This window comes from Cervus elaphus, chromosome 19 (assembly GCF_910594005.1).
Source record: "Cervus elaphus chromosome 19, mCerEla1.1, whole genome shotgun sequence".
NCBI lineage: Eukaryota > Metazoa > Chordata > Mammalia > Artiodactyla > Cervidae > Cervus > Cervus elaphus.
The window spans coordinates 87246550-87261950 of NC_057833.1; the positions used below are offsets into that span (position 1 = coordinate 87246550).

The following is a 15401-nucleotide window of genomic DNA, read 5'->3' on the forward strand; positions in this document are numbered from 1 at the left end:
TATCAACTAGGATCATTCATGCCACTGCAGTCTTCTGGTGGCCCAACTGGAGCTGGATGCTATATGCTATATGACCTTATTTTATGAATAAGACATTCAGTGTCTGGCACTGGCTATGGGCTAGGTAGTTTATTTCCAACATGCTACCTAGGTAGCAGGGTTCCAGAAGCAACAAGAGAGAGAGGTCAAGACCCAGTGTACAAATAGTTTTTAAGCAGCTGTTGGATCATCTTTGCTGATGTCCCATCATCCAAAACAAGTCATATGGGAAAATCCAGAGTCAATGTGAGAGGGGATTTAATGAAAATCCAGATAGAGGCAGGCATGGCTCATTGGGATCATTACTATAACAATCTACCACACCTACATAATATTATGCATTTTCATTTCCTCCTTAACAGTGTATCTATTTTCAAGAGTTACAGATGTGGAAAACAAACTTATGGTTACCAGGGTGTAAGGAGGCAGGGATAAATTGGAAGACTGGGACTGACATATATACATTACTATATATAAAATAGATAACTGATAAGGACCTACTGTATAGCACAGGGGACTCTACTCAATACTCTATAAAGGCCTATATGGGAAAACAATCTAAAAAAGCGTAGATATATGTATAACAGATTCACTTTGCTGTACCCCTGAAACTAACACAACATTGTAAATCAACTATACTCCAGTAAAAAAACTTTTAAAAAGAAAAAAAATTTTATCTATTTTCCAAATTTTACAATTTTTTTTTTTTTTTAGTGCAGTGAGTCAAGTTTTATTTGGGGCAAAACGAGGACTATAGCCTGGGAGACAGTGTTTCAGACAGCTCTGAGGAACTGCTCTGAAGAGGTTGAGAGGATAGGAAGGATATAGTTTTTATAATTATATTTGTAATAACTGTAAAATAACCAATCAAAGGATGGCCAAAATGTACTTAATCATTATTACTCTAGTTTTTGCATTTGTTTTAATTTTCACTATTATAAATAATTTATTAGCTAAATGGATATATATGAGTACCTACTATGTGTGAGGAATTATTCGAGGGCATTAAGGACACCATTTGCTTTGATTCTTTGTGAGCAGTGGGGAGGAAACACAAACACATGAATATATAATATGCAATATGGAGAAAAGTAAGAAAAGAGATTAAAGCCTACAGGATGGAGAGAAGGGGCAGGGTTTGCTATTTTTAAATCTTTTTTAAAATGTTTTGGGATTATATTCTAAGAAAAGGATAATTTCTTTTGTATCACCTCCTTGTTGTGAGAAGTGAGATCACAAGGACACAGGACGGGAATATTGTTAAGGCTTTCTTTTTTTTTTTTTTTTTTGTTAAGGCTTTCAAGATGGATGGCCCAGTACTCTTCCAAGAGTTTTCCCAATTTATACTGCCACCAGTATGAATTTGCCAAATGAGCAGCTTGGACAACAGTAACACTGAGCATTCTTATTAAAAAAGAAAACTTTGCCAATTTAATAGGTGATTCACCTTTTGTCAAAGGGGCTTTTTTTTTTTTTTCCATTTTAACTTTTCTTTCTTTTTTTTAAAAGATTTTATTTTTTATTTTTTGGCTATAGTGGGTCTTTGCTGTTGTACTTGGGCTCTCTCTGGTTGCCGTGAGTGGAGGCTACTCTTCCTTGTGGTACACAAGCATCTCGTTGTGGTGGCTTCTCTTACTGTGGAGCTTGGGCTCTAGCCACAGGGACTTCAGTAGTTGCAGCTCCTGGACTCAGTAGCTGTGGCACACAGGCTTAGTTGCTCCATGGCATGTGGGATCTCCCAGACCAGGGATCAAACCAGTGTCCCTTGCATTGCAAGGGGGATTCTTAACACTGGACCACCAGGGAAGCCCAAAGTAGCATTTTATATCATTATTTATCTTGACCACATTTTGGACTTTGTAAGCTTTTGGGTTGTAATTGCCATTTGCAGTTGGTATGGTGTGTATGTGTGTGAGAGTATACATTTGTATGAGAGGAAGAGAAAGAGAGGGAGAGAATGAAACAGATTAAAAAATTTTTTTGGATATGATGACACTTGGACATATACATGTTTCCTGCTGTGGAGAAAAAAAAATTGGGGATAGAATATTAAATCATAAAGATTCAAATACGGAGAAAACCATTTTTTTTTTTCTGTAGAATTAGGCAATTTATTGTCAGTTCAGACCTTGGAATTAAATAATTCCTTAAAGAAAGTTTTAGTCCCTCAGTTGTGTCCTACTCTTTGTGACCCCATGGACTGTAGCCCGCCAGGCTCCTCTGTCCATGGGATTTTCCAGCAAAAATACTGAAGTGGGTAGCCATTCCCTTTTCCAGGGGATTTTTCCAACCCAGGAACTGAATGCTGGTCTCCTGCACTGCAGGCAAGTTCTTTCCTGTCTGAGTATCCAGGGAAGCCCTGAAATAATTCCTTAACATCCCCAAATTTACATACCTCTGGTAAAGGGAAATATGTGAAGATAAAATAAAAAGATTACTACAGGTCTAAAATACTTCATTTTATGCTAAAATTGGGAAACTGTCCAGAAATGAAATGTAGAGTTCTTAGATGGCAAAGAATGTGTAATTTATTTTTGTTTCCCTGGAATTCCTAAGAGTTTCACAGTTAATATTGGTTGAACAAATGAAGCAACAGTTTAATGCAACGGTTTTACTTGTTTGCACTGTTATGCAAATATATTTCATACCTTGCAGGGCCCTGTGGGGCTCCTGAGCACAAAGCCTTTTCCTGTCACCCATTTTTTTTGACTATAGGAAACAACCTTCATTCAGCCTCCAGGACCTTCCCTGAGTTTCAATGGGCAGATTCAAGCAGTTGTCAGTTAGGGACTGGAGGGGATGTGAGACCGGGGAGAAAGAAAGTCACGAGCTGCCTTGAGAGAGGTGCCATTTCCCCATCAACGGAAACCCACAACAACATCTTTGAGCTATTTTGTGGATACTGAAACCCCCTCCAGATGGGAAAAGTTATGGTATGCTGCCCACAAGCAGGTAGACCCCAGGTCAGTTAAACCTCAAGACTGACAATGTTGACTCCTACTTACCTCACCACGAATCCATCAGAAGAATATCTACAAGCCGATCACCCCCTCTTTTACTATAAAACCTCTCACTATCTTCCCCAAGTTAAGACACATGGTTTTGAGGCGTTAGGCTGCTATCTCCACTTTTGCCTGGCAAAGCAATAAAGCTACGCTTTTCTACTACCCCCCAAACTCTGTCTCTGAGATTTGATTTGGGACTGGTGTACAGAGAAGCTGAGCTTTCAGCATCAATTTTCTCTCTTTGGGAATCAGGAGGCTTAGGTAGGTATTTTTTGAAGTAGTAGCTGAACCTTGGCCCTCAGGAAGGATAAAAGTTTCCTTTGTAGGGACCCATACATGGTAAGCACCCACTTAAGGCTGTGACCCTGTGCAATGTGGGGACAGTCTTGGGCACTGACCAGGAGGTGGGGCCATTTTTGGTCCTAACAAGAAGCGCCCCAGTTTAGGGCTCATTGTGCTCATTGTTTCTATCTCTGCTTTTTTTTTTTTTTTTTAGGGTGATGGAAAATTTATTTGGTGTTTCGCGCAGCATCAGGTAGGGGATAAACCTGGAGAGAGGGCCTGGTTTGCAGGTGTAGGAACCCCAGTAGGCTTCCTTTCTGTGCCGGAGGGTACTAGGGAGGGCTTAAGGCTGTTTTCCTGGAGGGCTAGAGGGGTCTGAGGCGGGGCAGGGCTTTCAGTAGGGGACCCTCAAGTGAAACAGCTTAGAGAGGGCTGGGAATGGACAGGAATTCTTCTGAAGGGTGATGTCGAGTGCTGCCTTCACCCAACCAGGCAGAGAAGGGCAGAGAGTAGATGGACGTGGGAGACCAGGCCAAGAGGAAGTGCTCACTTGGCACAGTTTGGCCCAGAGGGCGCAGGGGATTCTTTACCACCAGCTGAACCTACAGCACACTGCGGGTGTGGCAAGGCACATCTCAGCTGGGCCCCACACCCAATCAGTATTCATGACAACCCTTGATCCCAGTGAGTGTCTCATAGTAGTGGAACTTGTAACAACTAGTTTGGAAGTCCAGAAAGCTGTCCTTCATGTCTGGCAGGGACATCTTGGAAACAAAAGAGTGGGTAGAGAAGAGCATCCCACACGTCAGCTTATATGCTGCCTCCTTGGGGATCCCCACTTGTTTCTTGCAGGCCACTTGCTGTAATGCAGACACACTCCATTCTGGTCAAATAGTTGCAGGTTGTGAACCATCATTAGAACTGCTCCGAATGCCTGTCACTCAATACATCCTATCTCTACTTTCTCAGTCTATCGGTATCCATGACCCATACATAGTATGTCTGTCTGCCCCCATGAGAAAGTGTGTCATTAATTAATGCATGTATTTATGTACTTATTTACCCCTCTATTCATTTGAGCATGTATTTGTACACTACTGCAGTCATTCATTCCGTACACATTAAGTGTAAGTTCTGTGGGAATTTCCTGGCAGTCCAGTGGTTAATTCTGCACTTCCACTGCAGTTGGTGTGGGTTTGATCCTTAGTCTGGGAACTACCGATGTGAGAGTTGGACCATAAAAAAGGCTGAGTGCTGAAGAACTGATGCCTTCAAATTGTGGTGCTAGAGAAGATTCTTGAGAGTCTCTTGGACAGCAAGGAGATCAAACCAGTCAATACTAAAGGAAATCAACCTTGAATATTCATTAGAAGGACTAATGCTGAAGCTGAAGCTCCAATACTTTGGCCACCTGATGTGAAGAACTAACTCATTGGAAAAGAGCTTGATGCTGGGAAAGATTGAAGACAAAACGAGAAGGGGGCAGCAGAGGTTAGATAGCATCACTGACTAAATGGACATGAGTTTGAACAAACTTTGGGAGATAGTGGAGGACAGGGAAGCCTGGCATGCTGCAGTCCATGGGGTGACAAAGAGTTGGACACGACTTAGTGACTGACCAACAGTAATAACTGGGAACTAAGATCCTGAGTGCCACCTGGAACAGCCCCCAAAAAAGTTACAACTTTTTACTTTGTTACCAGAGGAATCAATGATATTTAGAGACCCAAATGGGTGCCCAGGGAAAAGCCCCAGGCCCAGACCTACAGTCCTGTTGTTGATGTTATGTAAATTGAGATCATGGCAGTGCACTGGCCAACCCTTCTTGGTCCACTGACTTTGAGCAAATAAATTCTTGTTTTACCAAACCCAAAGCAAGATGTGCTGACTAAGCCTTCTTTACCAGGAAAATTGTATTATACTCCTCTTTGTGATAGCAAAGGTTAGAAAAACAATATGTGACCTTAACAGCTCTGGGCACTGAATCTGCACTTTGTCAGCTGTGAAAAAACAGACATCCCAGCATTCAAGTGAGACTATTTGGTAAGTTTATGTAACTTTGTATTAAGAGATGAGGGAAATTTTTGTTTGTTTGTTTTAAAGCAAAACTGAGACTCTCTGGCCTTAAGGAGTTTATAATCCAGGTGAGAAATTAAGGCCAGTCTACCAAGAGTTACAGATCATCAATCTAAGGAATGTTTATGTTGAAAGCTGTCTAAAGACCCATCTGGTCTGAAATTCCCTACCAAGGTGGAACACCCCTGACAAAGTACTTTGAATTCTGCAAATAGTCTTTTCAGCTTTGTACCAACATTTTTCTGTGAAGAAACTATTATTAATTTTTTTAATTAGGAAAACTGTATATGCTTAATGTAGCACATTGAAACAATATGGCAGAGTATCACAGTAAAAAGTAAAGCCTCAGCTCAAATCCCCTCATCCACCATTTGTTACCGGATGATGAGAATGGCTAACTATTTTCTATACTTGCACAAGCACATATATAAAAATTCCATCCCATACTTTCAATTATAATCTATTTTTAAAATAAGATAACATGTACAATATAAAAACCAAAAGAGTATAAAAGAATATAGTAAAAAAAATTTTTTTCAAAAAGGAAAAAAATGAAAAAAAAATTTTAGAAAAAGGAAAACAGAAAAAGAAAAAAAAAATTGAAAAAGAAAAAGACAAAAACAATCAAACAAAAAAAAGAATATACAGTGAAAACAAAATCTCTTCTATCCCTTTCCCTCTAGCACCTCAGTTCTGATCCACAAAGGCAGTCACTGTTACTATCTTTATATACATCCTTCCAGAAATAGTCTGTGCATTTTCCAAGCATATATGTTATTCTTTTTAAAAAGAAAAGCACAAGTGTTAGCAGATTAAATACATTTTTTTCCCCTTAATGACATATCTTAGAAATTATTCCATACTACTACTTGGAGTCAGCTCCTTCATTCCTTCTAACAGGTACATAGCAATTCATTTTAAAGATAACTCATAATTTAACAAATCAATTTATTATGAATATTTTGGTGTTCCTGCCCTTTTGCTATTAGAAACAAGGCTGCAAAGAATAACTTTGGCTGCATTACATTTTTTTTCATGCAAGGTTGCTGGATAAATATTTAAAAGCAGAATTTCTGGATCAAAGGGCAGATGTTCTTCTTGTTTTGATAGACATTGCCAGTTCCTCTCAATAGATGTACCATTTTGTATTGTTTTTTTTTAGGTGCTAAGTTGTGTCCAACTCTTTGCCACCCCATGGACTGCAGCATGCCAGACCTCCCTGTCTTTCACTATCTCTTGGAGTTTGCTCAAACTCATGTCCATTGAGTCAGTAATGCCATCCAACCATCTAATCCTCTTTCACCCCCTGTTCCTCCTGCCCTCAATCATGTTGGGTTCCTTGCGACCCTATGGACTATAGCCTGCCAGGCTCCTCTGGAATTTGTTATCATTTTCTTTTACAGTGTTTTGCTTTTATCTATTTATTTTTGCATTTGTTTCACCATACTGAGTGAGGCTTGTCTACAGCAAAATACAAAAATCCTACCATATTCTCTTCTAGTGCTGAGATAGGAAGGGGGTCAGTTAGTTCAGTCCCTCAGTCATGTCAGACTCTTTGTGACCCCATGGACTGCAGCATGCCAGGCCTCCCAGTCCATCACCAACTCCCAGAGCTTGCTCAAACTCACGTCCATCGAGTCAGTGACGCCATCTAACCATCTCATCCTCTATGGTTCCCGTCTCCTCCGGCCTTCAATCTTTCCTTGCCTCAGGGTCCTTTCCAATGAGTCAGTTCTTCCCATCAGGTGACCAAAGTATTGGAGCTTCAGCTTCAGCATCAGTCTTTCCAATCTACATTCTGGACTGATTTCCTTTCAGATTGACTGGTTTGATCTTCTTGCAATCCAAGGGACTCTGAACAGTCTTCTCCAACACCACAGTTCAAAAACATAAATTCTTTGGTGCTCAGCTTTCTTTATGCTCCAACTCTTGCATCAATATATGACTACTGGAAAAACCATAGCTTTGACTAGACTGACCTTCGTCATCAAAGTAATGTCTCTGCTTTTTAATAGCTTTTCTTCCAAGGAGCAAGCATCTTTTAATTTCATGGCTGCAGTCACCATCTGCAGTGATTTTGGAGCCCAAGAAAATAAAGTCTGTCACTGTTTTTACTTTTCCCCCATCTATTTGCCATGAAGTGATGGGGCTGGATGCCATGATCTTTGTTTTTTGAATGCTGAGTTTTAAGCCAGCTTTTTCACTCTCCTATTTCACTTTCATCAAGAGGCTCTTTAGTTCTTCTTTGCTTTCTGCCATAAGGGTGGTATCATCTGCATAAAAGAGGTTATTGATATTTCTCCTGGCAATCTTGATTCCAGTTTGTACATCATCCAGCCCAGCATTTTGCATGGTGTACTCTGCATATAAGTTAAATGAATGGGGTGACAATAACAGCCTTGACATACTCCTTTATCATTTTGAAACCAGTCCGTTGTTCCATGTCGAGTTCTAACTGCTTCTTGACCTGCATACAGACTTCTCAGGAGGTAGGTAAGGTGGTCTGGTATTCCCATCTCTTTCAGAATTTTCCACAGTTTGTCATGATCCACACAGTCAAAGGCTTTGGCACAGTCAATAAAGCAGAAGTATATGTTTTTTTGGAAACTCTCTTGCTCTTTCTATGATCCAACAAATGTTGGCAATTTCATCTCTGGTTCCTCTGCCTTTTCTAAATTCAGCTTGAACATCTGGAAGTTCTCAATTCATGTACTGTTGAAGCCTGGGTTGGAAAATTTTGAGCATTACTTTGCTAGAGTGTGAGATGAGTGCAACTGTACGGTAGTTTGAACATTCTTTGGCATTGCCTTTCTTTAGGATTGGAATGAAAAGTGAACTTTTCCAGTCCTGTGGCCACTGCTGAGTTTTTCAAATTTGCTGGCATATTGAGTGCAGCACTTTCACAGTGCTTGAAGTAGCTCAGCTGGAATGCCATCACCTCCACTTGCTTTGTTTGTAGTCATGTTTCCTAAGACCCCCTTGACTTCACATTCCAGGATGTCTGGCTCTATGTGAGTGATCACACCATTGTGGTTTTCTGGGTCATTAAGATCTTTTTTGTATAGTTCTTCTGTGTATTCTTGCCACCTCTTCTTAATATCTTCTGCTTCTGTTAGGTCTTGCTGTTTCTGTCCTTTATTTAGCCCATCTTTGCATGAAATGTTTCCTTGGTATCTCTAATTTTCTTGAAGAGATCTCTAGTTTTTCCCATTCTGTTATTTTTCTCTATTTTTTTTTTTTTTTTCATTAATCTCTTAGGAAAGCATTCTTATCTCTCCTTGCTGTTCTTTGGAACTCTACATTCAGATGGGTATGTCTTTCCTTTTCTCCTTTGCCTTTTGCTTTTCTTCTTTTCTCACTTATCTGTAAAGCCTCCTCAGACAACCATTTTTCCTTTTTGCATTTCTGTTTCTTGGGGTGGTCTTGATCACTGCCTCCTATACAATGTCACAAACCTCCGTCCATAGTTCCTCAGGTACTCTATCAGATCTAATCCTCTGAATCTATTTGTCACTTCAACTATATAATCATAAGGGATTTGATTTGGGTCATACCTGAATGGTCTAGTGGTTTTCCCTATTTTCTTCAATTTAAGTCTGAATTTGGCAATAAGGAGTTCATGATCTGAGCCACAGTCAGCTCCCAGTCTTGTTTTTGCTGACTGTATAGAGCTTCTCCATCTCTAGCTACAGAGAATATAATCAATCTGATTTCAGTATTGACCATCTGGTGATGTCCATGTGTAGAGTCATCTCTTATGTTATTGGAAGAGGGTGTTTGCTATGACCAGTGTGTTCTCTTGGCAAAGCTCTGTTAGCATTAGCCTTTGCCCTGCTTCATTTGGTATTCCAAGGCCAAATTTTCCTGTTACTCCAGGTTTCTCTTGACCTCCTACTTTTGCATTCCAGTCCCCTATGTAAAATAGATAGCCAATGGGAATTTGCTGTATGCCTCAGGGAACTCAAACAGGGGCTCTGTGACAATCCAGAAGGGTGGGATAGGGCGGAAGATGGAAGAGAGGCTTGGGAAGGTGGGGACATCAGTGTACCTATGACAGAAAACCACAAAATTCTGTGAAGCAGTTATCCTTCAATTAAAAAAATAAAGCGGAAAAAAAAAAAGCTCAGGTTCTCTCTCTCTCTTTTTAAAAATAATTTTATTTATTTATTTATTTTTGGGTGTGCTGGTGCTTCACTGCTGCGAGCCAAAGCTACTCTCTAGTTGAGGTGCTTGGGCCTATCATTGCTATGACTTTTCTTGCTACAGAGCACCAGCTCTAGAGCACAGGCTCAGTAGTTGTGGCACACGGACTTAGTTGCCCTGTAGCATGTGGGGTCTTCCCAGACCAGGGTTCGAACCTGTGTCTCCAGCATTGGCAGGAGATTCTTTACCACTGAGCCATCAGGGAAGCCCAAAGCTTAGGTTCTTGATTTCTCATCACCAAAAGAATTCAGTGAGAGGCAAAGTGATAGGTAGATTTATTTATAGAAAAACACACTTCACAGTGTGGGCCATGTCGGAATGTGAGAGCAGCACCAAGGTATGAGGTTGTCTTTTTTTTTTTTTTGAGGTTGTCTTTTTTTAGGTGTGTGGGCATGCTCAGTCATGTTTGACTATTGGCAACCCCATGAACTGTAGCCCCCCAGAATCTGTCCATGGGATTCTCTAGGCAAAAATACTGGAGTGGGTTCCCATTTCCTTCTCCAGAGGATCTTCCTGACTCTGGGATCGAACCCCTATCTCTTGTGTGTCCTGCATTGGCAGGCAGATTCTTTACCACTTCGCCACCTGGGAAGCCTGTCAGTTTTCATAGGAGTGGGTAATTTCACAGGCTAATGAGTGGGGAGAGTATTCCAGCTAGTTGGGGGAGGTGCCCAGGAATTGGACCACTGCCTACTTTTTGAACTTTTTGATTGGCCTTTGAATTGTCTTGACACATGCAAGTGTGTCATTTAGTTTGTTGATGTGTTACAATAAGGATAAGCTGAGGCTCAAGGTCTAGTGGAAGTCCACTTGTCTGCCATCTTGGACTTGTTTGGTTCTAATCAGTTTATGTCAAGTCCTCAGGCTATGTTATTCTTTTTAAGGTTGTGCCCTGTCCCCTTCCCTCCTGTTTCAGAAGTGCCAAGTGGTAATCACTAGACCTACAGGGAATTCCCTGAATAATCCATTTTTAGAATACCATCTCAATAATAAACTATAAATATATATGTATATATATATATTATATACAAATTTTCGCATATATAAGTTTCTGGGCTCTAATTTTGTTTTGTTAATCTATCTGCCTAATGTTTAAAAAACAAAATTCAACCAAGTAAATTTGAAGAATTACAATTGGCTTCATTGGGCATGTCATGATTTGGGTAGAACCTCATCTAGCAACTAGAAGAACCTCCAAGGATTTGTACAAAATGGAAGGTTTTTATAGAAAGAAGGGTGGGGAAAGGGTTATGTGCTAAGTCACTTCAGTGGTGTCCGACTCTTTGAGACCCCATGGACTGTAGTCCACCAGACTCCTCTGTCCATGGGATTCTCCGGGCAAGAATACTGGAGTGGGTTCCCATTTCTTACTCCAGGGGTACTTCCCAACCCAGGGATCGAACCCTGGCTGTTAAGTCTCCTGCTTTGGTAGGCAGGTTCTCTACCACTAGCACACCTGGAAGCCCCATGTTGCAGAAAGAGAGCTATTAGCAAAAGAAAAGAAAGGATTATTTTTAGGCCAGGGCATCTATTTTGGAAGAAAAGGAATGGCAAAGGTTTTATCATGCAGATTGGCACTTCTTGAATGGAGGAAGAGGGGTGGAAAGGGAGAGGGCCAATGTGACAGATTACTTTATTGGTGCTGGATCTGAAAATTCCAGGCTGGTTGGTTCAGATTACATTTCTGGAAGAGGGTGAAACTTCAGTTTTGTTTTTGTTGTTCAGTCTCTAAGACATATCCAACTTTTTGCAACCCAATGAACTGCATCAAGCCAGGCTTCCCTGTCCTTCATTATCACCTAGAGTTTGCTCAAATTCATGTCCACTGAGTCAGTGATGCTATATAACCATCTCATCCTCTGTCGACCTCTTCTTTTGCTCTCAATCATTCCCAGTGTCAGGATCCAGTGAGTCGGCTCTTCACATCAGGTGCCAAAGCACTGGAGCTTCAGCTTAAGCATCAGTCTTTCCAAAGAATATTCAGAATTAATTTCCTTTAGGATTGACTGGTTTGATTTCCTTGCTGTCCAAGGGATTCTCAAGAGTTTCTAGTACCACAGTTTGAAAGCATCAAATCTTTGGCACACAGCCTTCTTTGTGGTCTAACTCTCACATCTTCACTTGACTAGTGAAAAAACCATAGCTTTGAGTAGATGGAACTTTGTAGGCAAAGTGATGTCTCTGCTTTTTAATACGCTGTCTAGGTTGGTCATAGCTTTTGTTCCAAGGAGCAAGCATCTTTTAATTTCATGGCTGCAGTCACCATCTGCAGTGATTTTGGAGCCCAAGAAAACAAAGTCTGTTACTGTTTTCACTTTTCCCCCATCTATTTGCATGAAGTGACAGAACCAGCTGCCATGACCTTAGTGTTTTAAATTTTGAGTTTTAAGCCATCTTTTTCACTCTCCTCTTTCACCCTCATCAAAAGGCTCTCTAGTTCCCTTTCCCTTTCTGCCATTAAAGTGGTATATTATCTGCATATCTGTGGTTATTGATATTTCTCCTGACAATCTTGATTCCAGCTTGTGAGTCATTCAGCCCGACATTTCGCATGATGTGCCCTTCATAAAAGTTAAATAAGCAGAGTGATAATATATAGCCTTGACGTACTCCTTTCCCAAGTTTGAACCAATCCATTGCTCCATATAAGGTTATAACTGTTAATTCTTGTCCTGCATACAGGTTTCTCAGGAGACAAGTAAGGTAGTCTGGTATTTCCATCTCTTTTTAAGAATTTTCCAAAAAAAAAAAAGAATTTTCCAGTTTGTTGTGATCAACGTAAAGGCTTCAGCATAGTCAAAGAAGCAAAAGTAGATGCTTTTCTGGAATTCCCTTGCTTTCTCTATGATCCAATGGATGTTGGCAATTTGATCTCTGGTTTCTCTGCCTTTTCTAAACCCAGCTTGTATATCTGGAAGTTCTCAGTTCACGCACTGCTGAAGCCTAAATTGAAGGATTTTGAGTATAATCTTGCTACCATGTGAAATAAGTCTAATCGTATGGTAATTTGAACATTCTTTGGCATTGCCTTTCTTTGGGATTGGAATGAAAACTGACCTTTTACAGTCCTGTGGCCACTGCTGAGTTTTCCAAATTTGTTGGCATATTGAGTGCAGCACTTTTACAGCATCACCTTTTAGGATTTGAAATAGCTCAGCTGGAATTCCATCACATCCACTAGCTGTGTTTCTAGTGATACTTCCTAAGGTCCACTTGACTTCACACTTGAAGATATCTGGCTCTAGGCGAGTGACCACACCACGGTGATTATCCAGGTCATTAAGATCATTTTTTGTATAGTTCTTCTGCGTATTCTTGCCACCTCTTCTTAATCTCTTCTGCTTCTGTTAGGTCCTTGCTGTTTCTGTCCTTTATTATGCCGGTCTTTGTACAGAATGTTCCCTTGGTATCTCTAGTTTTCTTAAAGAGATCTCTAGTGTTTCTTATTCTATTGTTTTCCTCTATTTCTTTGCATTGTTCACTTAAGAAGGTTTTTTTAAATCTCTTCTTGCTATTCTCTGGAACTCTGCATTCAGTTGGGTATATCTTTCCCTTTCTCCTTTGCCTTTTGATTATCTTCTCTTTGCCTTTTCTCAGTTATTTGTAAGGCCTCCTCAGACAACCACTTTGCCTTCTTGCATTTTTTCCCCCCTTTGGGATGGTTTTGGTCACCACCCCTTATACAATGTCATGAACCTTTGTCCATAGTTCTTCAGGCACTCTGTCTAACAGAGCTAATCCCTTGAATCTATTTGTCACTTTCACTGTATAATCACAAAGGATTTGATTTAGCCCCTTCCTCAATGGTTTAGTGGTTTTCCCTACTTTCTTCAAGTTAAGGCTGAATAAGGAGCTCATCATCTGAGCCATAATCAGCTCCCGGTCTTGTTTTTGCCGAATGTTTAGTGCTTCTTGATCTTCAGCTACAAAGAATATAATCAATCTGATTTCAGTATTGACCATCTGGTGATGTCCATGTGTAGAGTTCTCCCATGTGTTGTTGGAAGAGGCTGTTTGCTATGACCAGCGTGTTCTCTTGACAAAACCGTTAGCCTTTGCCCTGCTTCATTTTATATTCCAAGGCCAAATTTGCCTGTTACTCCATGTATCTCTTCACATCCTGTTTTTGCATTCCAATACCCTATGATGAAAATGACATCTTTTTTTGGTTTTAGTTCTAGGTCTTGTAGGTCTTCATAGAACTGTTCGCCTTCAGCTTCTTCAGCATTAATGGTTGGAGCATAGATTTGGATTACTGTGATGTTGAATGGTTTGCCTTGGAAATGAACCAAGATCATTATGTCATTTTGAGATGGCATGCAAATACTGCATTTCAGACTCTTTCGTTGACTATGAGGGCTAGTCCATTTCTTCTAAGGAATTCTTGCCCACAGTAGTAGATATATTGGTCATTTGAATTAAACTTGCCCATTCCTGTTCATTTTAGTTCACAGATTCCTAAACTGTCCATGTCCACTCTTGCCATCTCCTGCTTGACCATTATCCAATTTACCTGATTCATGGATCTAACATTCCAGGTCCCTATGCAATATTGTTCTTTACAGCATTGGACTCTACTTTCACCATCAGCGTGCGTGCTAAGTCGCTTCAGTGGTGTCTGACTCTTTGTGACGCCATGGACTGCAGCCTGCCAGGCTCTCTAGCGAAGAATACTGGAGTGGGTTGTCATGCACTCCTCCAGGTATCTTCCCAACCTAGGGATTGAACCGACATCTCTTACAGTCTCCTGCATCGGCAGACGGGTTCTTTACCACTGTTGCCACCTGGGCACCAGACACATCCAGAGCTCGGCAAGGTTTCCTCGTTAGCCTAGCTCCTTCATTCTTTATGGAGCTGTTTCTCCATTCTTCCCCAGTAGCATGTTGGACACCTACTGACGTGGTCGGCTTCTCTTCCAGTGTCATATCTTTTTCTTTTCATTGTGTTCATAGAGTTCTCAAGGCAAGAATACTGAAGTGATTTGCCATTCCCTTCTCTAGTGGACTGCATTTTGTCAGGCCCTGACTAACAGGGACATTAAATCAGGTATTAAATTTAGGTTTTGTATCATGGACTTTTAAGAGCAGTGATGCCATTTTTAGGACTTTGATTTTTCTTTTAACTTTCCTCAGGTCTCTTACCATACTGTTTTTGTTATTCTATGCTTAATATGTTTAATTCCTAGAAGATATGGTCATCTTTTTTCCCCAGATATTTTATGGATTTTGTGCTATTTTTTGAGCACAATAGCTTTGAGCTATTTTGTGGATACTGAAACTGCCTCCAGGTGGGAGAAGTTAAGGTATGCTGTTCACAAGCATGTAGACCCTAGACCAGTTAAACCTGAAGGTTGACGATGTTGATTCTTACTTACCTCACCACCAACCCATCAGAAGAATGTCCATGAGCTGATCATGTCCTCTTTCACTATAAAACTTGTCACTATCTTCCCCAAGTTGGGACACATGGTTTTTAAGGCATTAGCCTGCTGTGTCCCCCTTTGCCTGGCATAGCAACAAAGCTATCTTTTTCTACTCTCCCCAAAACTCTGTCTCTGAGATTTGATTTGACACAGATATAACTTATACGCCAACCACATCATGAGAAATGCTGGGCTGGATGAGTTATAAGTTGGGATCAAGACAGGTGGGAGAAACATCAACAACCTCAGATATGTGGATGATACCACTCTAATGGGAGAAAGCAAAGAGGAACTGAAGAACCTCTTGATGAGGGTGAAGGAGGAGAGTGGAAAAGTCAGCATAAAACTAAATATAAAGAAAACTAAGATCATGG

At 40.6% G+C, this 15401-nt stretch overlaps 1 long non-coding RNA gene across 1 annotated transcript in view; it reads left to right on the plus strand.

Moving 5' to 3' along the window:
• The window catches only part of LOC122675654, a 33424-nt gene that overhangs the window by 2031 nt on the left and 15992 nt on the right, over window positions 1-15401 (plus strand). The window contains exon 2 of the long non-coding RNA XR_006335310.1: window positions 3541-3579. This is a non-coding gene — a long non-coding RNA (uncharacterized LOC122675654). The remainder of the gene's footprint in view (window positions 1-3540; window positions 3580-15401) is intronic.